Source organism: Branchiostoma floridae, chromosome 9 (assembly GCF_000003815.2).
Source record: "Branchiostoma floridae strain S238N-H82 chromosome 9, Bfl_VNyyK, whole genome shotgun sequence".
Lineage (NCBI taxonomy): Eukaryota > Metazoa > Chordata > Leptocardii > Amphioxiformes > Branchiostomatidae > Branchiostoma > Branchiostoma floridae.
The window spans coordinates 7,360,563-7,388,296 of NC_049987.1; the positions used below are offsets into that span (position 1 = coordinate 7,360,563).

General features: G+C 39.7%; 1 protein-coding gene across 4 annotated transcripts in view; it reads left to right on the top strand.

Annotated features, from left to right (window-relative positions):
- Positions 1-27,734, top strand: part of LOC118423071 (synaptotagmin-like protein 4) — a 103,400-nt gene that overhangs the window by 12,744 nt on the left and 62,922 nt on the right. Inside the window, exon 1 of one of the 4 annotated variants that reach the window (XM_035831022.1) lies at positions 22,352-22,690. The exons of the other annotated variants lie outside the window; for them this stretch is intronic. The gene's annotated coding sequence lies outside the window, so the exon portion shown is untranslated. Of the gene's footprint in view, positions 1-22,351; positions 22,691-27,734 lie in introns of those variants that run through there. 4 annotated transcript variants of the gene reach the window in all.

Here is a 27,734-nt window from a genome sequence, read left to right on the forward strand (position 1 = left end):
GTGTATAATGAATCTTTGCAGCTGACCTATCTAATCTGTTCCAACTTATACTGCATCACTGCAGTTCCACAGCTTAAACATGATGTGAATTTCAAGTTTAAAGTCAAGAAGGTGACTGAAAAAGAGAGCGTGTCTGCTTAAAATCGTAAAGGCGGGAGAGGCAAGGCGGAGAAAATTGGATTCTGGCACTTGCCCGCATCATCCCATCATCTCGGGTCTGGGGTGGAGGGAAATGACCAGGATGAGAGTCTGATTGTGGTTGAATCCTATCCAGGCTAAACCTGTTACTGCCCCATTTGAGGTTGTCCAATAATGAGAGTACTATTGATCAGGCTAAAGAAGGAGGATAGTCTGGGCACCTACGGCTGACCCGGGATGCAGACTCTGTTATGGAGGAGTACATGTCAATTGCCATGAATTCTCAGGTAATCAATATGGGATAAAACCGGTTATGATACGTCTCCATAAATTTATATGAAGTGGCCAAAATCATCTGAAATGTACATGGTGAATTGCAGTTGAGCAAGAAATTATATTGTGTTTTAATACTACTAAGATTTTTTAAACTTAAGTTATTATATAATTGAACTTCGTGTACAGTTAAATATACTGAGTAATTGTTTTCCTGCTGTCTTGTTGGTTGTAGGACATTAATTGTAGATAAATGTACATGTGATCGTAATGATTTTGGAAAGAAATTTAAATGAAAAGGGCAGTTCCTAGATATATTTTCTGCAACAAGATGTTCTGTATTTTGTTCCCTAGGCCTGACAAAACTTGTCTGATATTCAGCTGTTAGTGGTATCAATAACCCAACTGTTAAAAGCTGAATTTGGCCCCGGGCCAAAAGTGCGAATATTCTGAATTTTAAAAACTCCATTCTGACTGATATTGATATTTGTAAGTAATTTTCAATGTTTGAAGCATTGGTGAAAGCAAGTCGTGATCATCTTTTTTCTGATAGCCTACCAGAAATAAGCCAGCCACACATGTAATAAATAAATGTATAAGACATGAAACAAATCAACTGTTACGGTCAGAGATCTTCACAGCTTGAAAATGGCAGTGGGAAGTGCACACAGTTCAAGACGTTCTCACAGCACAACAGAATTGGTTCCTATGCTGGGAATATCGCTGTGCAGTGTAATAAAGATAACTTAAAGGTAGATTCATTTCATAATTTAGAAAAATTACCAAAAACAGTGACTTTATTTCTATGCTTTGATTGCTCAGATACTACAACCAAGGAGGTTTCATTTAACCTCTGCACTATAACACACACAAACATTTAATCACATTATATTACTGAAACTTGATTCTATTGATGACACCTCTGGGAACCCCAAGTCCAATCCAACTTACAAATTCTCCTTCCTCCAAATTCAGCTCTAATTGTAACCGGGAGTTTAACGAGGTACCTGCTCATTTTTCAACAGTTACGCCATAATTACTAAAAGTTCTATTGCGTAACAAAGTGGCTTTACAAAGATCCGCTATCGATACTTTGATTTGCTGCAGGTTATTACCAAGATGTGTGTCTTGCCAAGAGTTTGGGAGAGAGAATGGAGTCAGTCTTTTTTTGGAAACCGTCCAAAATCAATGTTGTCATTGATATCATTCCAAAAACCACATTTGTGTGCTGGCCCTTCCTTTATAGCTTGCCATAAAGAGAAGAGCTCTCTTCAAGGTGATTACAGAGGAGAATTCACAGTTTCCCAAGGTTAGGGTAGAGGTCACATGACTAGGGACTTGATCCTCCAGGTTATACGGCCTGGCTATTATTCTTACTTCCTATGGGATGGACAGCTGGCTGAAATCCTGGCCTTGTTACATCAGGGCTTGTCCTCTGTGATGAAAGGGCCGTCAAGTTTAAGGGCTGAGTAGAATTGACTTCCTTCAGTCGATACACCGATCTTCGGTTTGGCAGCGGTTCTTAAGTGTGTCTGTCGAATCCAATTTTAGTTTTGCCAATATGTATACCGCTTAGAGCCTTTTATGGGGCCATTTTGCAGCATGAGTTTGCAAGAAATACGTGCTTCAACAAAAGTATGATAATTGCTATGCTAGAAGGATGCATCTAGAAAGATTGAAAACGTTTTCGAATTTCCAGTGTGTATGGTTATTTGAGGGAAATATTCTACAGACAAATTGCAAACAGCTCTTTTTATATCATGTTGGTAACTCAGCTCAGACCTTGTGACTTGTTGATAAATTTTCTTAGGTAACTTTTCCAATAATCCCTTCAAGCCTGCATACTATTGTCACTCATCCCTGCAGTGGTTAGTGCCCCACCCCCCCCCCCCCCCCCCCAAGACAGCTAAGGCCCAAACAGAATTCCCCAATATCCCCCACTACAACATTACCACTGTAATGTAAAGGTAATGATGTCTTGGAACAAGTAGGAGTCAAGCAGTTGTTCCTTCCAATTTCGAACCAGATTCTTCACCATTAGGGCTGACTGAGGGCTGCATGGTGATTTGCAAGCCAGCAGTTGTTGGTCTACCCTCAGATCTATCCTCTCTCAGTCCCTCATGATACTTTATTGTCGGAATTGGCTATATGTCATGGACTCCTCCTTTGTCCAGTGATCACGATGTAGCTCTGTCTGATTATGGGAATGGCTAAAGAAGGATTAAAGGATGTAAGAAATGTTCTATTGACTACCCATAGAGTTGGTGCTGAGGTTTCCCCTCCAACTTCTGTGTCATGCTCCAACAGTATACATTATGTATACTATTAGGTAACCATACAGTGAATGTACTGTGTCAAAATGTGCATTTGTATCATTTGCTGAAGATGCCGTTAACTCTCATTTACAGGACATTAGGACATTAAATCGATTGATTCTCGTACTCTCATAGAAATGGTTACAACCCAGCCAATGGGATGTAGAGTCCATTCCAAGACACCATGAGGGTTTTTAGGCGATATTTATAATTAGTCTGAATTATTTTGCATAAAAGAATATCTGAGCCACAAAAATTAAAATTATTCTTAAAAAATTGACTGAGAAAGTACTCATATATTTGAATTCCTTTGAATATTTTAGAAACATTTTGAAAGTAACTGTACAAAAATATCTTTATTTAGAATTATTGTGAAACCTCTGTGTGATTATTTCACATTTATAAATATTTACAAAAAAAGGTAAACCTGGCCAAATGGTTAAATTAGTTTATTGCCCCCATAAAAGTAAGCCCTATTGTTGTATCTGTATATTTTTAGATTTCACTGCTGGGCACTGGTGAATCCTTTGTGGTGGGCCATTGTTGCATGGCACCCAACCATACTTTGCAAGAATGTGTGAATTGCTATCTTCCCAGCCCACTGAACCATTTACAAAAAATGGTAGAAAATGGTAAATAATGGTAGAATGATGTTATCATTATTTAGAAACCATTAGAAGTATCCAATTCCACACGATGAATATTTCCAAAGTTTTACAGGACCAGGGAAATATTTATAAAGTTGAAACAGTGTTATAAATATTTCTGAAGTATCAAATGTCCTAGACTTATAATTACAAAACTTTAAAATCAATTCTAAACAATGGCCACAAACATCCGCATGGTGTCTTGGAATGGACTCTATATATGTTATAGGACTATGAAACTTTTTTTTTACGAAGTCTTATGAATTGTTATGTCGTTTACATTTGTAGCCTAATAAATAATTTATTGTACAGGCACTATACTGACAATAAAGAGCAAATTCTAGAATAAACACGTGCATTTAACATGTCGTCTTGAATCTAACATATATTGTACCCGATTCTTGTTTGTGTTTAGTTTTGTGAATTACACCATTTTTGAGAACCAAGAAGTCACAGACTTGTTTTGGTAAGACGAATACCATTGTCGGCTTCTTTCCCTTTTTATTAACAACTGACTGCCAGGTCCTATCCAACAGAGATGATGATGTAGCTGCCTCGGCAGGATGCCCTAGTCCTGTCATTTGTCAGTAAGTGATGGGAGACTGGCTGTGTCCCCATCCCACCCAGGAGGACAAGTCCCGGGTGATGAATCGCTTTTCGACATGGGGTAATTTCACACCAGAGTCCATCTGTCAGCGCCTAATCACATGCAGCATGCATGCTTTCATATCTCTGTACTACTCAGGACTTATGTAGTCATTAATCATGAGTAATGATGGTATGGGTATGACCCTTTTAACAAGCAGATCTTTGTAAAACTTTATCATTGGAACTTGACTCACATGCCTGTTGAAGCTTAAGTGTTTATACTCAATGCCTAATGTCTAGTGATATACATTCTTCAGTTCTTCATCTCAGTACATGTACTACACAGGATTTCCACTGTCATTAATCATGAGTAATGATGGGATGGGTCTGACCCTTTTAACAAGCAGATCTTTGTAAAACTTTATCATTGGAACTTGACTCACATGCCTGTTGAAGCTTAAGTGTTTCTACTCAATGCCTTGAGGAATTATAACCCATACTCAGTATGGAAACTTTCAGGGATCATTGTGGGTAATAGAAAGAAGTGATAAACATTGGATTTTAGCATGATTGACACCAGACTGGTAAAAATAATGGCGGTGAAAAGAAGAAGACTAATTTTTGAACTTTTAGACATGTTTTTGACCGTGGTGCTGAAATACTATCCCTTGCAGATGCCCTTCTTGTGTGCAGATAATGGACCATGTTGAGGAAACTTTCATAATCCCAGGTACCCTAAGAATGCCATGTTTAAAAAATGGTCAATGAAGTCTACATGGCCTAATGTCTAATGAATCAGATAAACATGTACATTCTTCACTTCTTCATTTCAGTACTACACAGGACTACCACTGTCATTAATCATGGATAATGATGGGATGGGTCTGACCCTTTTAACAAGCAGATCTTTGTAAAACTTTATCGTTGGAATTTGACTCGCTTGCTTTAGTGAAATCAGGACCTGGTGTTCCAAATAACTGCATATTGTTAAAACAGACATAAAATGTGATACAAAAAGGTCTTAAATGAATGTTTGTAGGAATATTTCTTTGAGTAAATCCTTTTGCCTGCTTGATATAACATTCATGAAAATGATGCAGGAAAAGGAAAAATATTGTATAATTTACTGTAGCAATTGTAGCAAAACCATGGATAATTGTAGACTCTGATATATCAACATTATGAAATGTGAACATGGGAGCACTGATTGTTAAACTTGCATTCCCATTATATTTGCATGTCCTATTCTAAAATATACAGGAGACAAGACAGCAATTGAGGTTAACCCTCTTTTATTCATGCATGCAAAGCAAGCCTACTGAAAAAGCGTGGAATCCTGTTCTTCAACAATTCAGATTGTAATGCCATCACAATCATGCACTTTTTTTTAGACTATACAGTCTTTCAACAGATCTTCAAGATATAGGATGTATCAAGATACATGTTGTTGTTATTTCATAGAATTATAGTTTTATAAGTCCAGTACAAGCTGTAAATTAGTAGGAAATCTATCCAAACTTTTAATTACTTCTATCAAGAACATGTGCTTTAGGATGATGGAAAGATAAACACACATATTCTATGATCATGGCTGTATTAAATGGAGTTATTAACTCATGAACTTGAACACAAAATCATGGTAAAAGATATTTCAGTCAATTATTCTATCAGCTAGTGATAATGCAAGTACATGTACATGTACCTGTATAAATCATCAGAGGATAAATGCATTACAGATGGATACATTAAAACCTGATTACTATATTAGGATTATGTGTAGAATACCTTAATATTATAGCTTGGTACCTAATTCAATCAAATAAACTTTACTACTGTATAAACAGTAGTTTAAAAGTTCGCAAAGCTGTGCCCAGTCTCATAAGTCCTTGCTTTGGTCCGGGTCGTTTGTTGATGTTAAAGCAACTTAAAACACATTTTGTGCAACATGGATTCCAAAGTGAAATAATTAGCAAAAGATATAGATCAAGGGTATTGTCTACTAGTAAGACGGAATACTAACTCTTGACTGAAACTTCATGTAATTGCATTTAATTGTCACTGGAGTGATAAGCCCCACCTTTTGAACACAAAGATGTTGTTTTAGTCAAAGTCTGTTGTTTGTAGGTTACTCTAAATGATATGTGGGCATCCTCACATACTCTGCTAATGCATGAAACTGCAGCTTGGAGGAATGATGAATGAATTTGGAGGATATTGTATGCCCAAGATTACAAAGTGTGCTTTAAGTTGCATGTTCCTCTGCTGTGTGGTGATGGCTTAGTTTCGTTTTCCTTGAAGAGAAAACAGAATAGATAAATAGTTGAATAGATCAGCAGTCAAATAATAGATGTTAACTAGAAAGGCAACATTTTTGAAAAAAATGCAGGATGTGGGCAAAGGGAAAAGAAAGCAAAAATCGCAGGAAAAGGAGCAACAAGAAAGGCAAATTTTCGCGAAAATGCAGCAAAAAGAAAAAAAAATTTAAAAACATTGTCCACGGATTCGATCCCGGAGCGTTGGTTTACCACGCGTGAATAATCCCATTGAGCCAGTGCTACAACATGCTACGAGCGCACGTTTTAACAGGTATACAAATGTATTGCGTTGCTTGAAAAAACCCGCGAGCTTCCGCTGGCTATTTTTCTCGCTTATAATCGAAGGTATTTCACTAAAACTTGGACAGAATACTAGAATATTTTTTTGTGGGGCATTTTTATGTTGTTATTTAGCCGATTAGATGCTCTGAACTTGCTGCATTTTCAACGTTTTTGTGATACTGCGCTGCCGAGTGCCATTTTGTGACCTGTGCGTTGATAGGTTTACCCCTGACGTATCCACCAGACAGTCAGAATGTTAGCCAATCAAAAAGCTGGAAACGTGGACTGCATGCTACAGGTTCCATTTTTTCTGAGTTTTGATTGGTCGGGTGGAATATCTGTAGAGAATACTAAATGTGTGGCTTCGCCCACATAAATATCCTCATGAATTCATTGGGTTGATAGATAACTTTAACTTTGATGAATACGTGCCAGGAAGCAAGATTTGGTTTAACACTTAATCTAGTTGAACACAAAAATCATTTAGAGGTCTTGTCTTAACAATACCTACCTGCATACCAAAATCCAGGCAGGCAATCTTGAGTTATCGAGCACACAAAGACACACAAACCCAAAACATAACTATCCTCTTTGGTGACGGTAATAAAACTGGTAGTTTTACCTACGATAACTGAGCCAGTGACTGTAGCACCGCCGACTGTTACCGTGACGGCAAAAGTGACTGGAGCTGTGGTTGCCACAACAGCTACAGCTGCAACAGCTCCAGCAAAGCAAACTCCTGCCAGAGCCACCTTCCTGTAAAATGTTTCAGAATTGCTTGATTTACAGTTGGACGAAAGAAGCAAATATTTTGGAGGGTGTTTCAATGACTGCAGATGCAGAATGCAGTGAATGGTTATTCTGGAGAAATTTTGATCGCTCTCAAATTCTTGTTACATAATGTTTTTCACCCCCTTCAGGGCTGATTTGAGAGATAATCGGAAAAAAAACAAGAAAACCTGCTTGAGCACTTTTTTTGTTTAAGAAACACAGCTTTGATTTGTCTGTGATATTGGAGGATTCGATGTATACTATTCATCTTGTTACATAGTGTTTGAGATATCTTTTACCTTTTCAAATCTTTAAAAGATATTAAAGATTTTATCATGTACATACGCAAGCACTTCAAGTCCATCACTGTCACGCATTTTGAAGACCTCCTTTTGTCAGCACAAAGTGATGTTTATTCTGTAAATCAAGTAAAAAGATCAATCAGTCTATTTCTATGTGGACCAGACTGACTTTATTTTTACCATTGACCTGCAGGTGCCTTCAGAGGGTGGGAAACTTTCTCTTTACCCATTGTTCCTCTTTCACTTTCACTATTTACTTTACATTTGGGGATTCAAAAGGTGGACTCCCAATTCTTACCATTTCTAGTCAGATCACATATTGAGAATCATGTTAATGATAATGAATTCATGTACAACGTATGATCGGCATTGGTTGCACACATACATCTAATGTTCCAAATCAACTTCACAAGTCAGCTTGCAAAGCCTAGCTGGGGAGTTGGAGGTATCAACTTACTTGACACTTCTAGAGAGCCGCTGGGCCACCAAGTTAACAACCTATATTTCTAGACAACTATTAAAGCTAGTTCAGCTGTGAGGAACCTGGTGAGGAAGACATTCCAAGTTGCAGATATAAATTGAATTGATGGGGAGACTGAACTGACAGTACTTGACATTTGAACACTGGGTTTTCCAAAACTGAAAGTTGTCCATATTATTGTCGGCAATTTCTTGATCAATTTGAGTATGTTGTTTTAAAAACTGGTAGAGAAAAATGTTCATAGAGGTTTTGAAAGAGATAACCAGTATTGTGCTAGTCAGCTCCAGCTATTGTTGGTAGACATGGTAGGCATGGTAGACAGGTCTACATGTAGAATTCCTTTGGATTTTTACATGTTTAATATATGGCTATTGGGTCAAATCACCCCTCAAGCTGTAGGCTATATCACTAAGGTGAGTAGTAGTGGTAGTACTACTACTGTAACCAGCATTTGATTATACATATACTGCTGCATGGGTTGGTTGACTAGTTGTCACAATGCACTTCCAAGTGTTGCTCTCAGTAACATACTCCTTCCAAGGTTTCCTTGGTCTACTACTTCTGTTGCCTTGTGACTGCCCACTTAATCAAAAAGAGGTTTTACAGTCATGAACAAGCACTTACCTGTCAATCTGACTGAGTTTGCCTTCACTGTGGACCTGAAACTGAAGGTGCCTGATCTTGACAATGACTGTGACTACCAGGGGGGCATAGTATCTTATTGTTGATGCTCTCACCCATTGTTAGTACGTATATAGTATATGCTAGCAATTCACCCATCTCCAGTTACTCCTATTTTGCCTGGTGTTGCCATAGTTTGTTTTGATTGCGTTTGGAAGGGTTACAAAGTAGAATGGGCAAGACTGATGCATTCTTCCCCAATTAAAGAGGTTCCTTCTTGCTGTGAAAGAAGAGCCTCTATTGGTAATAGTAGCTACATGTATACCACTACCAGTAACCACCTACGTAAGGACTACCTGGCCAATGTGACCACTTTTTGGTGGTACCTTATATAATTTTTCCAATCGACATTAACATTAGACAAGTTTAAGTTAATTGGAAATTATCCAACAAGATATTTTACACTCATAAACAAGCACTTACCTTCTCTGACCAGACTGAGTTTACCTTAACAGGGGACCTGCAGGTGCCAATGTTCACAAAGTGACTACGTGGGGCGTATATATACATGTACTTTCACTTTCAGGTGAGGATTTACAAGGGTTACTCCTGATCATGACTTGTAATTGTAAGGGCAATATATAATGTCTTTTGTAATAACCAGTACTTACTGCTACTCAGGTCATAATTCTATGATAATACCAAGCTGCAGGTATGATCATGAGATTATTTTGAGTGTTGCTCTATAGTCATATATCTAGCTTTATTGTTGTTTACTCTTACTCATCTGTATACTCCATAAACTACAATGGACCCTCCATTTATTTAAATTAGGTCCCTTGCATTTCACAGGGAGGTAGCTTGTATAAACACTTAGGCATTCCTTGGACATGACTCATACAACACAGTATTTATCCACACCCGTGCAGTCAATAGTCGTTCGGGTATAAAGTAGTGCAATACAGCAGCTTGAAAAAGCGATGGAGATTCTTCTTTTACAGCAAGAAGGACACTATCTTGAATTGGAGAAGAATGAATCAGTTTTGAGGCTGTGTAGGTTAAGTTTGATTATGATGTTTGTTCAGGTGTAAATTTGTGCCTGAATACTGTTACCACCTGTTGCTGTGCATTGGTTGCAGGTCACGTGACCTCTATCTGCTTGGTGTCAGACAAAAGAGGGTGTCAAAAGGAAATTAGCTAACAACTTGTAGCTCATTTTCACATATCTTGAAAAAAGTATGAATTGTAATGCGGTCTCAGATGTTCAAATTTTTCTTGTGTCACCTACAGTACATTTTAAAGCATAAAAGCTTGTCAACTTTCGGGTTCTTCATATCAACATTTGTTGAAATATTTCAAATCTTAGGTAGCTGAAGAATGGAACAACAAATTTACATGTTTTGTAAAAAATAATTCTAGTGTTCACTGAGAGAGCCTACACTAACTACGGTAGGCCGTGCCATAAAGAGACTGGATTCCAGGTTACATCAACAGATACCAATGATACAAATAAGGGCATCATTTGCTTGATCAGTTGGAAAATGCCAAGATTCCTTAGTGATAAATAATGGGAATTTCAAACTTATGACATGCGTAAGTAAGTCAAATGTGTACATCACCATTTATAGATAATGAAATGTAAATTTGTAGCCGCCTGTCCACATAGACCAGATTTTGACAGCCCTCTCAGTGGTCTTTGTGAACAGTTTTGACTGAACTATTGAGCAAAATATGGATTTTTTCATTACAATGTGCCAGGTATTCGAATGATGAAAAACCTTGATGCAATTGCTTCTGTTGTATCTTTATTGCCTCTTCATGTATGTGCATGCTGATTACCAGGCTTCGACCATGAATCCAGTCCCGCAATTGACAGGGATTTCACGTGATTCAAATACACTCCATATTGCCACCCTAAACAAAGGTGTATTATTACCTTTTGGTTAGGATGCTGCCAAAGTCACAGTGATATATTAGATGGCTGCTCCAAGTTTAAGAGCAGACTTCAGAAGTGGTTTGATTTTTATGGGTCTAAATTTGGGAGGATTGTCAGGAGGGTGGTAACTTAGAATTGGCTTCGTAAGGCCAAAGGAAAAAACTGTTGCGTTTCCTCAAGGAGGTTAGGTTCCTGTTTCCATGGTAGGGCTAGCATAAAAGCTGTATGTCTAAGTCTTTCGTTATTTGTTTGAGGTTCTTAGTAAAACTGAAGTGCATGAGGACACTTATATTTTCAATGTCAAACTTTTATTTTGTGCATACCAATGGTTGCAAATCTGTGGATCCATTATCCTTCATTAGATAGGACAAGTAGTTTTTGTTCTTGAATAGGAAGCAGGCTCAATAAAAAAGTCTGACTGGAAGCTATGTGGCTCCACTGCCACCCAAAAAAGGGCTGAGGGTCGGCAGTTTTTTTCTAGGCTAGGTAGGGAAACAGGAAACACAACATTTTTTTCCCTAAGCCTGAGCAGAAGCATGTCTTTCCAGACTAGCTGTGATGTGGATCAATACATGCCACTTGGAAGTGGAGCTGGTACCTGGGCATGAATATGCATCAGCTTCTGTGTGCTGATATCCTGAAAACTACGCCGACAAAATACAGATGACTTCTGGTACATGTATGAACAAGTGTTGGGAGACCTCGAGCTCATATCTCCATGAAATAGTCTGATAATGTGAATGACTTCCACATTTACATAATCTATGCTTGGTTATGTACACCTTTAGATAACTTTAATACACCGGTCACAATGTTGATTGTCCAGTCATTTACTACTTAGAAGAATTATGTCATGGCAGGTCACCGGATCCGGCAGGCCATCAGACACGGCAGGTCATCAGACCCTGCAGCTCACAGGATCCGGCAGCTCACCAAATCCGGCAGCTCACCAGATCCGGCAGCTCACCGGATCCAGAAACTCACAGGATCCAGAAACTCATCGGGTCCGGCAGCTCACCGGGTCCGGCAGCTGAAGTGGCTTTCTTAAATGCTCACAGGATCCGGCAGCTCACAGGATCCGGCAGCTCACTGGATCCAGCAACTCACAGGATCCAGAAACTCATCGGATCTGGCAGCTCACTGGATCCGGCAACTCACCGGGTCCGGCAGCTCACCGGATCCAGCAGCTCACAGGATCCAGAAACTCACCAGATCCGGCAGCTCACCGGATCCAGCAACTCACCGGGTCTGGCAGCTCACAGGATCCGGCAGCTCACCGGATCCGACAGCTCACAGGATCCGGCAGCTCACCGGATCCGACAGCTCACAGGATCCGGCAGCTCATCAGATCCAGCAACTCACCGGGTCTGGCAGCTCACAGGATCCGGCAGCTCACCGGATCCGACAGCTCACAGGATCCGGCAGCTCACCGGATCCGACAGCTCACAGGATCCGGCAGCTCACCAGATCCGGCAGCTCACCGGATCCAGCAGCTCACAGGATCCAGAAACTCACCGGATCCGGCAGCTCACAGGATCCGGCAGCTCACCAGATCCGGCAGCTCACCGGATCCAGCAGCTCACAGGATCCAGAAACTCACCAGATCCAGCAGCTCACCGGATCCAGCAGCTCACCGGATCCAGCAACTCACAGGATCCAGAAACTCATCGGGTCCGGCAGCTCACCGGGTCCGGCAGCTCACCGGGTCCGGCAGCTCACCGGGTCCAGCAGCTCACCGGGTTCGGCAGCTCACCGGATCCGGCAACTGATCAAATCTGGCAGCTGACTAGATCCGGCAGGTCACCCGATCCGGCAGCTGGCCGGATTTTTATAGCTTGTATGTTACTAGGATAAGCAGCCTTCCTTTTAGCAACAAAAATACCATGGTTTACTTGACTTTCAATAGTCATTCTTATTATGTAAAGTAGGTCAATTTTCTTTGCAGTTGACCTTATAAGTTTCTTACCATGTCTGTCCATTCATACATCTTCTGTGTATTCATAGCATAACTGGCAAGTTGCCTCATGACATGACACACCAGTTTTGCCCCTTGGACTCGTTGAGTGCAAGCCACATATCATTTCTAATAGACTGAATGGATTGAGTCATTGCACACCAGAGCATACTCCCAGCCTGCTCTTATCAGTAAGTGCGGTAGGCAAGTGCACTCAGATTCAATGTGCTGAAGTGGCTGAAGTGGCTTTCTTAAATGCAGGGCTTTTGGTTTAATGCCTGTCTGAAGCTTGGTTGAAGTTCAAACCCACAAAAATAATTTAAACTTGTTTCTCTGTTTGAGTCGTCCAGATACAAGATACCTAACCACTAGGCCATTTACCAATAACTTTGATTTTTGTAGATGTCATCAATCAATACAGTAATTGTACTTTCACTTGATGAGTTAAAGTCTATTTTCACTTTGAGCAGAAACTGAACATTTTGATGTAAGTGTAAGTGGTAACCATGGTAAGTGGTAACAATCAGTCACATAATTCCAGGGGATGCCATAATACCATAACTGCCACATATAAAAAAAATATGATTTAAAGAGATGTACCAATGTAGCATCAGTAATCCTGTGGTGTATATACTGAAGTTCAGATATTTGATATGTGTTCAAGACAATCTTGAGAGGACCTCTAAAAAACAATGTTTTCTTGATGTGGCACCCCATGGAATTATGAGAGTTGATATTAGATGCCTTGAGGATATTTCAATTTGAAATCATAACACAGACCTGCTCTCAATACAATGGATCAAAATGTGCAAATGTGTTCGCCCGAGCGTATCAGTCTTAAAAAAGTATCATTATGAAACATTCATTATAAAATAGAGTTACATAATAATAGACGTCAGCGTTTCGTCCAAGACATCTGAGTAAGGACCTCTAAAAAACATGTTTTCTTGATGTGGCACCCCATGGAATTATGAGAGTTGATATTAGATGCCTTGAGGATATTTCAATTTGAAATCATAACACAGACCTGCTCTCAATACAATGGATCAAAATGTGCAAAACTTGTGAATGACGAATATCATCCAATGTTCGTATCAATCTCACACCCACGTACATGTAGCAGTGCCAGATTCATGTTAACCCTGTCCCCCCTTAGGCAGCCTTCTGGCACATTATTTGTGTTGCTGACAGGTGAGACAGCAGGAAGAAGGTTAAATGTTCATAACCATTGAGGCGTTGTGGCCAAGGTGCACAACTTAATGCTAATGCTATTAACCTTAGTTTATTGGAGCAGCCTCTGATTCCCCCCCAGCCCCCGGCAGTGCATATTAGCATCACCACGGGTCCTCCGGCTGCTGCTTGAGATGCTGCTGGCATTGCCTTGTGTCTGGGGAGGGGGTGGAGGTCAGCACGTCGGGTCAGCCTGGGCTCAAGTCAGAAATAAAGGGCTTTCACAATAAAAGTTGTATCATCGACCGTCCGGCCACGCCAAGTTGATTTAGAGGACGACGTCGGTGAATGTATCGATTTTGACCTCCTTTTTCTATCTTTAAGTTACAACCTTGTAATGTCTTCAAGATATATAGTTTCTTTATAAAGTTTCTTTTATCTCAACTTAATAAACACTTTCTATCAAATATACATGTAACTGGTCTATGTAGGATTAGGAAGGCTAGATGAAGTAGAATTAGTATCAATTGGAATCAGTAGACAAGGCTGTGAGATGCTTTGAACCAGAATTGCAATGTATAAAACTTTTCCTCAAAGATTACTCACTCCCAAAGCTGTAGATTTACTTTTGAAGAATAGCCCCCCGCTGACAGAACTGTGACGGCTGTTTCGGAAAAGATTACTTCCTTGGCTTTACAAATAGCAGAGGAAGAGGTGAACTCTATGATCATTTTTCATGACAGTCCTTTGGTGCTTCGATTATACTGCACCCATCTGTTACTGTTAGGTAGATATGGGAAAATACTTTGCGATGTCTTTGGCTACACAAATACGCATTGCATTTCCTCTTGGCAGAATGGAACACGTAATCCTAAGTTAAAATCAAAGTAAATTGGTATCAGAGAAATTGGGTATTTTCAACAGAAATTCCATTTACATACAGGAACACAGTACGTTTGTGCTGAACAAAATAATGGTAAGTATCAGTGCTACTTGATTGAATAGTTGCTTTATTACATTTGAATATGCGTGTAATGAGCGTGATAATCTGCTGCAGTACCATCTTGTTTTGCTAGAAGGCACTGCTGTTGCATATGTTACAAAATATAGTTTGATTTTTGTCTTTGATTTTTGCCTGTTCTCCAAAAAAGTGTTGCCACATGTGACCCAATAGCTCCCCTGTCCAGTCAGAATTTTATGTTTGCCAGAGGATCTGCTCTCCAGGGTAAGGAGGCACATGGTCAGGGTGGTGCCCTTGTTCTCATCTTTAAAGAAGAATGGCAGTAAAAACATTTATTGAAATGCGACAGTGTCTCTTACACTAAGTTACAGTTTTCCTTGAGGTGAACATAAGACAAACCAAGCCTGGAAAAGAATGGACTGGATGTTTAGTCCTGTGGATTTTTATTTTTTGGCCTCACACAGTAGTCTTGGGGTCTCCGGAGGATGTCATTGTGGTCAGCGTGGCTTTGTCTATTTAAAGCAAGGACGTTATATCAGGGCTCTAGCCAGCGTCCGTTTTTCCGTCAATTGACAGAAATTTGCTGCGTCTGACGGAAAAATTTTAAAACCAATCCGTCAACCTTGAGGGACAAAAATCCTTGGTGGAAGCTACTGGCAGCTTGGGGACGCCATCTACGGCCGTAAAAGCCACACACTGTTTGTTTTGCTATTGTTATGATTGTTGACAATGTGTGTCAGCGCCCTTTCGCATACGATCATCTCATTAAAACCCGTTTTTCAAGGTCTCAGTTCAGTCCTTCTAATTAATTTTCGTGTTTTTCGCGACGATTGTAATTGGCTGATGGAAAAAAATTCGAGCTGGCTAAGGCCCTGCGTTATATGAAAAAATTCTTCATTAAAGTTTCATACAGACCGCTTTTTGTTACTTTACCAGAGACATGCATTTTAGACAAGATGAACTGTGTCAGAATGCTGTTACACAAAGTCAGAATCAATACAAATGAAGGCATCAATGAAATTTTTAGTCTTGCCTCTATTGGGTTAAAAAGATGCTAGTGCTGTGATTTGTCCTTGTGGTTTAACTGGAATGTAACCTTTTGTTATTACCAATAGCAAGTTTTATTTCCATGCAGAATTCAGTACTGTGTTGGAAAACTACGTGCCCAGCATTTGAGAAGTGTTCAAAGTAAACTAATGGCCTTTATACATTGGAAGGATTACAGGGTATATAAAAACACCTTTTCAGTCTTTGCGCAGCCTAATGAGCTTAATGGTTTGATAGCCACGGCAATCGCCTGCCTTTGTGAAGGCATTAATATTAAACGTCACAGTCGGGAGCCGATATGGGGCTCGCTCCAAGAAGCAGTGCCGTGAGGGTGCCTGCAAAATCTGATCAAATCAAGAACCTGCCAGACAGTGCCTGCATATCTCCCGGATGGATCAGAATAAGAATGGCGACAAATGAAGCAGTCCACGCCCCGAATTTATGTAATCCCGGCAACCCTATTACCTTCCCAATCATAACTCCAGGAAGCCAGGCCAAGCTGTATCGAGCGGAAATTTAGCACCAAGTTCTGAGGGGAATTCTCCATCCTGTATTCAATTACAAAGTCATAAAAGGGGGTGGACAGATTCTCAGTACCTTTCTTTGTGCATCGACTCTCATTGAGATGCAGATCAAGATGGTACTTCCTTTTGACAGCATGATTTATGGTGTGATTTGATTGTCGGAAGGCATAAAGATCGGTTCTCCTTCTTACTCTGTCTTCTGGAGGACGTTTCCTTTTATATGGAGAGAAAATGGAGCAAAAGATCAATATTCATGCTGCGGGCATCTACCACTGGATGCTCTCAAGTTTCCAAATTAGATTGATCCGGCTGAAGAGTCTTGGTACTGAGCTATTTCATCTTTGAATAGCTTTGCAAGTAAGATATGCGGCACTGTGTCTCGTAGGATAACGTTCATTTGTCACTAAAGGCTACAAAGATGTGAGGATGTCACATTTTTAACTGGAAAATCTTTCACACTGTGACTGTACTGTTTCAACAAAGACAGAGACTTAAGTTTAGTTCAAGGAAGCATCACTCATTCTTTGAGGGGGAGATCCTACTTGTTTTCTTTAATTGGCTGCATGCTTTACTTTGTCAGTAGAGTGTGTAGAAGAAATGTTTTATTACCATGTATGTAAATTTTTGTGAATTTTGTATATAAGAAACAAAAGTGAACTTTGGTTCAAGGAAACATCATTCATTCTTTGACAAGATCCAACTTGTTTTTTTTTTTCCATTTCACTGCAATTTGCTTTGTAATTGCTGTACCACAATAGTTAGTAGAGTGCATGGAAGAAATTGTATGCAGCAGGACAATGTAGTATGTATCATTTGGCATCATTCTTTGTATTTTATATCTCATTTGATTTAGCTTGATTGGTACATTTTATATTTGCAAAGTCAAGCTTTTCAGATAGCATTAAAGTAACAGCAGTTTGACCGGCACAGATTTGGTGAGGATTCCGGTTTGTGTCCCTTTCTCATGATAATCAATATACTGGTACATTTGCTTTCAGTAAGTTTGGGAAATTTTGAAAGAATCAACTCCCCCAGTATGAATTGTAGAATGTTCGAATGAATAGTGCACTGGGTTGATATTAATAAATGCAATATGATATACACTTCAATACCCCAGAGATGACACAGGTTGCAGTGGTGTCAATATGATGCACATTCAGCCTTTTTCATATTCTCAAATTGTGTTAGAGGCAGTCTGCTGCATGAAAGGTTCTGTTCATGTCATTAGGTTGCTGTACAGCGTCAGAGTGCTGGTAGCGCACACGCCCTCATCTGTCTGGATGCTATAAGGTAAACTCGTACTGGATTATTGTTTGCCATCTAACCAAATTTGCTGCCTGTAAAATTGCTATAAAATGGATTGAGTCGTCTTTGATTTCTTGTGAACTCCATTTGTAACGTTACATGTGGCGAATGCAGCAGTAGTGGTGTGACATGCATGGATTTCAAAGGCCAAGTTTGTTGGATTTGCTGTAGATTTAATGTCAGTGCACACTAGACTGTGCATGCCATACATTTCCAAGAATGAAATGCCATTCATACTATCCTCATTAGCCATGTGCATGTTTTGTTCTTATAGTACATGTACTCCATGCCAGTTTTCTCATGTAAGAGAAGGTTTGCCAGCTTTTTATTCAATTTCAAATACAATAGGCTGGGTAGACCGCTGAAGTTAGCAACTTCAGACATCTATGATACAGTGATTTTTTCCCACAAGAATACTGGCTATAATTAATCATTGACCAATATTTTGATTACCCGGTACGTTGTGTGTGGTTTAAGTGTGGAAGCAGTTATAAGCTAACATGTGGTCACTAATGAAAAAATCAAGGCCTTCAATCTTCTTTGTGCTAGCATCCAGATTCAGCTTTATCCAATGCAAACTTGATGCCAAAATGCTTCCTCAGCACAGGGAGGTCATTGGCTTTTTTAATTTGTTCTGTCCTCAAATTTCCTGTTACGTAATTCAGCTGGTCCATTGAATTGTTGGATGTCTGTGATTTGAAGGGACAATGAAATGTTTGGGCTGATTTCTCTTCGTGCTAATGTCCATAGTATAGATCTAGCTTTATCCAATACAAACTTGATGCCCAAATGCTTTAGCTCAGCACAGGGAAGCCATTCGCTAATTTGTTCTTTCCTCGAATTTCCTGTTACGCAATTCTGCTGGCTGATGGTATTGTTGGGTTTCTGTGATTTGAAGGGACATGACATGTTTGGGCTGGCATGAAATCCGCCTGATACTGTGAACTTTTCAGAATGCAGACATCCAGTCTGCAGGTCTGAACACTTTAGCCATGGCGCTGCTCTTTTCTCTGAATTCTCTTTTCTCTGCTTCCCCATTTGCTGCTTTTTCTTATTCTAATATATAACTGTTACACTAGTTTACCTTTATCTGTGAGGTAACCATTATCCGTTTTAAAAAAAACAGGGTATTTAGGGATGTTAAGAGGACGGATGGCAGTTTCAAACTGCAATTTTTAAAAAATATTGCAATTTGAAACCACAAATTAATAATCCTTAACATCTTGTTCTAAATACAATGTATATAGGCTCACTCACTCACTCATAGGCTACCTCGCAGATAAATTTGAACTAGCATTATAAGGGTGGGTGCCGGTACAGAAAAGTCAGGTGCAGGTACAGTTGAGGTCCAGGGGATCAGGTTCTGGTAAGGACTTGAACCTGGACCTGAATACTGAAAACTTGGGAGTGGGTGACACTGAAAACATTTGTCAATTTTGCTGTAAAGGAATCTGTTTGGTTGAGTATCCGACCGGCGTTTTTAAATTTCCTGTCTTCCTGTAAATAAGCTGCCTCTACGTTTGACTAAAGAAATTTTGTAATGATAACTCAACTCTATAGATCTACCTCTTTCGTTATTTTTCTTAGACTGGTAAGCCCCAAAATGTGTGGATGCCTGCTGATATAATCTGTTAGGTAGACACATATCAGTTTTGATCCTGAAGAAGGTGACGGTGGTTGTTGAAGATTTTACCTAGTGGAATAAAGTTTAGCATTGTACTACTGTAGAGAGAAATCGTTTGAATGTTTTGTCAAATGTAATACTTAGCATAACTCCATTCGCTAATGATTAATGGAAGTGGCATGCAGTTTGACTAATGTCCAAGTCTAGCCAACAGATGGGTATTAGTAATATCTTTTTTCTATAACATGATATCATGGTAAACACAGAACTTTTGACAATAACCAGGTATAGACTGAGGAATAATACAACTATTTATTAATATATTCCCCTCCCAACACTTAAGTTAAAGAAGTAGAAGTAACACTGAAGTTACATGAAGTATACAGCTTGTGACTAACAGCATCTTTCTAACAATGTTTTGTCTTTGAACCTGCCAGCCCTAATAGATAGGTAGGATTTCCTGACAGCCTCCGAGGGGAAAGGCGATTACGTGCAGCAATGGGGAGGTAATCTCATGTCCTTCAACTTGCATCCTTCCAGCCTTTAACCACCGTCGGTGGGAGCACTGACTGCTGGAAAATTGCTAGCTTGGGGACTGGCTGCATCAGCCTCGCTGACAAGGAAAAACATTGCCGACTCGGTGGATGGCGTCTCTGTTTATGAGACTCATGTATCTCTTGGCATGTTTTAGTGGGAATAGGAATGTCTTGTGCCCTAAAGAAATACTTCTTTCAAAGCTACAATATATAATTCTGTACCATTCGTATACTATTTGAAATTTAGCCATATGTGATAGTAAATGCAGAGGATGTATCTCTTGGCATGTTTTAGTGGGAATAGGAATGTCTTGTGCCCTGAAGAAATACTTTTTTCAAAGCTACAATGTACATGTATTCTGTACCATTTGTATACTACGTAAAATTTAGAGATAAGAATGTCATGGGAAATGTAGAGGATTTGAAAGACTTTGTTACACACTGTTGGCAGCTGATTTATATCCATTATTATATTTGCCTGAAATGAATTTTTGCAATTCCAAACAAAATTGCCAAATTCGTCGGAATAGATTGCTTCAAATTCCCATTTTCCACAGTCCAGGGAACACTGTAGGTAATTTATGTATCTAAGTTCCTATCACAGGATTGCATTGTGTGCTTCCAGGGCCCTGCTTGACCTAAATTTCACGGTCTTGACTTAGTTGCTCCCAAATTAATGCTTTCGAAGATGGCTTCCTTTTCTTGAATAGCTCCCCAAAGTGTGATTTCCGCACGTAAAAGTTTATTACGGTTTTAAGGACCATAGGTTATGGTAGGAAGGTATTCACTAAGCAAATATAGTTTTTGATGCTTGATTTATTGCAGTTGATGTTCCCAACTGAGGACACCACGTCTTGTTGATGAATAGACTGCTTTAATTTCAGTGAATTATTTATAATCTATTAACACTCGGTATTGTCTATTTTTTGCGTATGGGACTCTCTAATTAATTACCTGAGTAATAACATCGAAAATTGGCTCTTTGTTGTTCCCATTCTTAGTAAAGTAGTTTTATAATGTGTGTGTTATCTTTTTATTGCTGAAGCATGTTTAACATTCTAGACATTTGATGAATACAGACAATTTCCAGGCTGACTCCTTAAGTTACAAAGTTCTGACTCCCTTAATTACCCAGGATAAGTTCTTAATGCCATTTTTTTTCGCATCTGATTTCTCTTCAATGATGTGAAAAACTCAGTAGGAACCAAGTAAGACTCATATTAGTCATGATGATACATGTATTTTGCTATCATGTCTATAGTCATGTATATTTATCATGTACTGTTTATCATATACAGTACAATGTATTGAGTTTAGATATCAAAATTCATTAGGATTAGTGCTCCATATACTTTATACTGAAGTTTGGTTAAAATTCAACTGTAAGTCCTATTCACCAAATGTTTTACCATGTAATTAAAATTCATGATATGTTGTGGCAGCCGTTTTACATGATAAATACATGGAAATCACTCTAGATCTTGCAAAAGCTGGGAAGAGCCATTTGAAAGCTCTGCTTTGTAAAGCTGCTAAGATGGCTATTTTGCTGTTAATCTATTTACATCAGGTCGCTGAATGCAGCTTCTTTATCTGATTATCATTTTCCATAGATTACATCTTTGCTGAGGTAGCTACAAGCGTGCAAAGATGGAGATGGATTTGATGAAACGTCTTATCATTGAGGTGATGTTTCTATTAACATGCAAGCCTCTTTGTAACAGGGGATTCCTCATACATGAGGTATTCTACATGTACATGAGAGTATGGTTCACTGGGATAGGTCCTCCATTACCAGCCTTACCCAAATCGTGGCAACTGTCTTTTATTTATTTATTTATTCCAAAATGCAACAAGACATTACCCTGACCCTCGCCGCCGGCAGCACTGCTGATGTTTGAGGTTCAACATATAGATGGACAGCATGACATAGACAATGGGAATTTACACATTTGTAACATTTGTGTACAAGATAAAATTTGAAGATCAGAGGCACAGCAAAAAAAGAATTGTTCGTGTTCAAAGCAGATATTACTAAATCCTAGCTACCACACATGTACAGAAGTTATTTTGGGGGAGATACTGATAGGAAACAACTGGAAGTGCCTAGAATCGGTTTGTTGATAGAATGTAGGTGTAAAAGGCGTCTGAAAGGCTTCTGTTTATGCTGATATCGTGTGTCAACTGTACTGCAGTCACATGACCTGGGGGGATGAGGAGGGTTGGTTTTGATGTGATTGGGAATCACCCGACAAGATTGCTTCTGTCCATTAATGCCATCTCTACCTGGTAATCCCCATCTCTGTTGTCGTTAATTCTCCCCGACGATATGCAAATGGCGCGTTTTGCCTGCGGGCCCACTAATAGTTACAAATTGCAGCGGGTTACGGGGCACGACTGGAGCAGTGTATGAATATTTCAGGCGGGTCACAGGAATGATCAGGCACGACCACATGCCTTTTGTTGGTGTTTTCCCCGTGCGTTTAACCTCCCCCTCAACCCCGTCTTCCAGTCAACCAATGTTCTGGCTCTTGAGCCCACCTACCAGTGGGCCTATCCCATTGGGAGCAATTACTGGGAAGTCACATAATTTGGAGCTGTGATAGGCTGAGGCGGGGGCCTGACGGATGGACGTGTTGTAGGGCTGATTACCCCCTTCAGTCGATTTCTACTCCATACGCCGTGCAGACGGAATTGGTGCCGACGTTCTGACGTGTTTTCTGGAGACAGACTATTCTGGTATGCTGATTGTTCCTACTCAGGCGTACTCCTAGAGTCGAGTTCCTGTATGCCCGAAGGCTCGGTGCATTTGTATCAAGATCTTCTCCCCATCTAGAAACAGTGTCCAGCTCCGTTGACTTGATGAAAACTGTTCATAAGGTGGACGTGCTAGCACCCTGCAGGTAAGGAATCTGGTCATGAGAAGCATGATGATTTTTTTATTTTTGGGAAAGGAGGTACCAGGAAACAATATCACAGTGGATAATACATTTTCATGCAACTACGAATCCATCCAAATGTTCTCTTGAAAGAAGATATTTACACTGTAAGTTCATTACATGGGGCCTGTGTAATAAGTCCATGATGCCATAGTTTCAACTTGAAGCTGCAATTCTTGTTGGACTTTAGATTTGCTCAGGTCCACATAGGACATTGAGTTACTTTTGTACAATGACTAGTAATGTAGCTATTTACTGCTTGTCTCATCCTGCTGAATTCTTATATTATACATAGTACATTTCTTCATACGAAAGAGGTTTCTTTGGAACTTTTTTGTTACTTTTTTGTATTTCAGCACCAAGGCCAGCATATGTTGTTGTTGTTCTCCACACCACTGGATGGCATTTTAGGCCACTTTTTATAGGTCTAATGCTAACTTTGTTATAACTAGATACACATCATATCTCTAGACCTCAATTTCCTCTTTATGTTGCATAAATAATCAATAGCTCAGATGTAAATTAATCCCAAGTTCATGTTAAAGAAAAGGTGACAGCACATTTTTTCTTACGCCATATGATTCAGTCGAAGGGCTAGAGGCAGGTCTGTATGGCACATTTAGCTCTTTTTTATGCTAGAACTCTGAATCCCCTCTTGACGTAGGGTAATAAAGAGAAATCCTGTGACACGGCAATATGGAAGCAACATATGTTTGGCATTATGAGATTGGTGACTCGTTGTACTTTAATTTCAGACGGATTATGGATATCTCAACAGCCAGGGCCTTCAGGGCACCACATGAGTAATATTACCAAATTAAACATACTTTATCTTTAATTTGTGAGGAATTGTTTGATGCATACAAGGGAGGGGAAAACTAATATAAACGGATAGGATTGCTGGGGATTACTTTGACAAAATCCATGTTATTACTATTAGACTTGAGGCCATACTGATTTGATTGTATGGATGACATCCTCTGGGTACTCCCAAGCTGATTCAAGCATGAAAAAAAAGTTGCCTTCATTATGAAATTCATGTGAACAGGAAGGCAGAACATATGACTGAACGCACAGTTTACCATGCAATCAATTTTGTATTTTTTTACTTACATATTTTCTGCTTTTGCTCTTGCCTTGACATACAGCTCACTTGTATTGATACAAATGGCAAAAAGGTTACATGCACCGAAAGATTTGTGCATGCATAACACAAACCTTACAGATGCATTCTATGACATTAGAATCCATTTTCCTCAAAGAGTTTTGCATACATATCGTTGTACAGCTTCTGGACAGACAAAAATTGATGTTTCCACAGATGTTATCCATATAAGTCACTGTGGCCAATGGAGGAGAACCTCTTAAATTTTTGAAGCAAAAATTTGAAATGTTCAGCAAAAGTCCATTAATAACTGCCTTAACCAGATCTAGTGATGTATGTATAGTAGACATTGCGCAATCCTCTGTTCCTGTTTCAGAATGTACATGCATTAGGATATACATGTAAATCTGCATCAGCAAGGAACCAAGAGTCATTCATGATCAAGGGCTTGCATGTCAGGCTGCGAGCATTCCCACTTTGAAGTTACATGTATGTATGGTTTCTGTTTCTGAAACACTGCATCTGCATACCGTTGCAGCCATGCATACATTGTGCAGATAAGACCAACTTCAAAACATCTGGGTAGCCCCTGTAGCAAATAGACTCTGTTGATTTCCAAGGGGGGCGAGAGAACATGGGAAAAACTTGGCACAACAGAAATTGAGCATGTCTAAAGAATTAGAGATATGAGATTTGATTGGAATTGAGTATTAACATGTACTCAAAGACACATAGCCCCGGTTTACGGAAGTGTTCATGTGATTGTTATAAATGTCTTTGAAAGTCAACAGTGTTTCTCGCCAGCTTACAATTTCTCTTGGGCCATAACTGTTTGTATACTTAAACTGTCTTTCAAAAAGCTCTTCACATCACATGTACATGTCAAAGGACAATGTCATTGATGCATGAAAGTTTGACATGAAAAATATCACTAGCCTGGCCTGGTTTCCAGCTGCATTATAGCTCCCGAGTCTCAGAAACTTGGGAGCTATAATACGGCTGGATACCAGGCTAAAATATCACTGATAGCTTTTATCAGAAAAAAGTTTTGACTATGTAAATCTCAATGCAAGTCTGAAGTTTTTACACCACCACTGCGTAGCCTGAAGTCATGTTTACCCAGTATGTACATGTATCATGCATGGCCTGTGAACAATACCTTTATGAAATGACATGCCATGTTTGTCATGCTTGTTGGTGTGTGTTATATTCTATCAGTATAGATGTAACATGGAATACTGAAAGAGTAACAGGTAAAGGCAGCAACATGTAGCTTAGCAAGGTTCTATCAATGTGAAATTAAATAAAAAGGGTCTTGTTTCTCACCCTAAAAAGATATTTTCAGAAAGGCTGTCTTATTTCTTCTTTGTTGCTTTCAGAATTTTTGCAATGCTATATTTGAAAGTCACTCTTGTGTATACTTGTTTTTACTGACAAAATTTGTGATGGTGACAGCAACATTTGTCAAGAAAGAGGTTAAGAAGTGTTGCCTCTTTTGCCTCTGTGGAAAATCTGCCCAGTCGCGGGTTTAAAGCTGATGGGATCCCAGAGTTCGATACATGTCTGGCTCTAAACTTTCCAGACCATAGTAAAAGCTTCACCTTTGACTCAGCTTGCCTTCTCCTGCATATAGATTTCCAGTTGACGGAATGTTTTTCCCAAGGTCCTCGACATTCGATTCAGTATATGTACCTACTCTCACTGGCAGATCAAGCCTTTATTTTGCCTGCCCTTTTGTGGGAAGGTGTTCTCTGTCACATGAGGAAGTTCCAAGGTCGATCTGCTGAAGTTAATGGGACAAATCTGTCCCACAGTAAGTCATTTGTCCTCTCACATGCGACACCCAAGCCACTGATGTACAGGTATGTCTCCTGTCATGCATCAAACCATCTTTTACCTGCCCCATGGTAGGGAGCTGGAGAAGGGATAGGAAAAGGCCATATCACTCCATCTTCCTGTAATTCAATTTCAGCTGTCCCAAGATAAGGCAGGGACCCTGTAATCTGATTGGCAAGGGACATTAATGGGGGAAATGCACATCAGCATTGCTGCTGCAGTTTCCAGCCTTTTATTCTTGCATGATGGAATAATGCCAAACACTGATGGCAGATATTTACTTTGTCTGCGTCCGTTGACCCCTGAACTTCCCGTCTGCATAAAGACTGTTTTTGCTCTTCATACAGCAGTAACTGGACACGATTGATTTTCCTAACTATGCATAATGCGGCAGCCTGTTTTCCCTCAGGATAGGAAAATAATCTTTAATTTGAGCAGAATATTGATAGACTCATCCGTCTTAGCATCATACACAGGGACGAGCTATAACTTATCTGGAAAGCGAATACATTTTATCCTCCAGCAATAACTCTAGCTTCCTTTTTCACAAATATGTCCTTTGACGGCAGGTTATATACTGTGTACATAATTATTTCTCTTGGAATTGAATTGCAATTTTATTATGAACTTATTTACACATGTATTACTTGTCACACATGTTAAACATAAAATTTAGAATATGATATTGAGAATTTCCAGTTGTTTTTGTAATAAGCTCACGTCCATGCTGGATAACCTAGGAAGGCTTTCCAATATACAAACGGTTGCTAGTTGGGTTGTAGAAGCGCCACATTTCTTCAGCACATGCCGTATTGATTGAATCGATTCACGCTGTACACAGTATAGAAAACGAACTTTAGCTTTGACCTCAGTATTCAGAGCTGCCAGAAGCTCTGCAGGTTGGATCTTCCCGGGACCTTCTGGGATGCATAAATAGTTTAGGGTACTCCCAAACTTTTATCTGTCCACCAAGGGGAACCTGCCATCATCAAAAACAGAAAATAACCGACTCCATTAAAGGAGTAAATCAAATTAGTAGATCCTAATGCGGTCCCAGATTGGTCTGACCCACCTGGTCCAGTCATCATATGGAGAGGTGGTGCCTAGCCAAACACAGGATCACCCTTCTGGGATTACATCAATGGGGGATGTGGCACTTGTATTGTCAGGAAGGTGTGTCTGGAGACGCGTCGTAATTGCTCATGTGCTGAGCTTTTCACATGTGGAGCCAGCTTTACAATCGGATGGTCCAGGGGAGTGTCCCGGGCACACGCGTGTTAGTATGCACTCCGGCGACCCAGGCAGCCATTAAAGATTCATTGCTGGAGAAGCAGGAAGCATTGATTAGAAGTTTTCCTCCTCCTTGGAGGACGGTGGGAGTGAGCAGACACAGGCCCGGTAAATTAGATCTTTTATTGCAGCCTTGGAATAATCTTCTCCATATGGTGCCTTCCCTTTTCATCCTGCTGTGGCTGTTGTTAGGGCCTTGGTGCTGAATCCATGGTTACTGCAGTTTTCTTTCAGCATGATCGTTTATCTGCTTAAACATGCCCAGAGGCTAATTGCAAGTACATGTTGTACTAATGAAAAATGATAATAAGTACAGTGATATTAACAGATGGTATCTTTACTTAGATACAAATTAAGCAATACACTAAGAACTAGAGCTACTTCTGTTGGGTTTGACTTCTTTGTTAGAGGTAATAGAAGACAAAATCACCCATAATATGTGGTTTCCTTGATTTCAGTAGTATCATTGTTCTCTCTTTATCAGTAAAGTTGTGACAGTAAGGATGTCTTTAACAGAATTGTTGTTTCATGAAAATGAGTTATATCATCCTTCAAGGAAGTTTGAGTGATTCTTGCAGATAATTGATGAAGCATGCAGCTGACAATGCCAAGTAGGCAGGTGAGAACCAAGAGTTGGTATGGTTTAAGAATTCATTTCCAAGTGTGCGGTACAGCTTGATATCCCTGGAACAATGCCTTGAAATAGTTTTGATATATAGCTTGAGTCTAGCTGAGATATTGTATTACCCATAATCTAAAAGGCTAAACTAGTGCTGC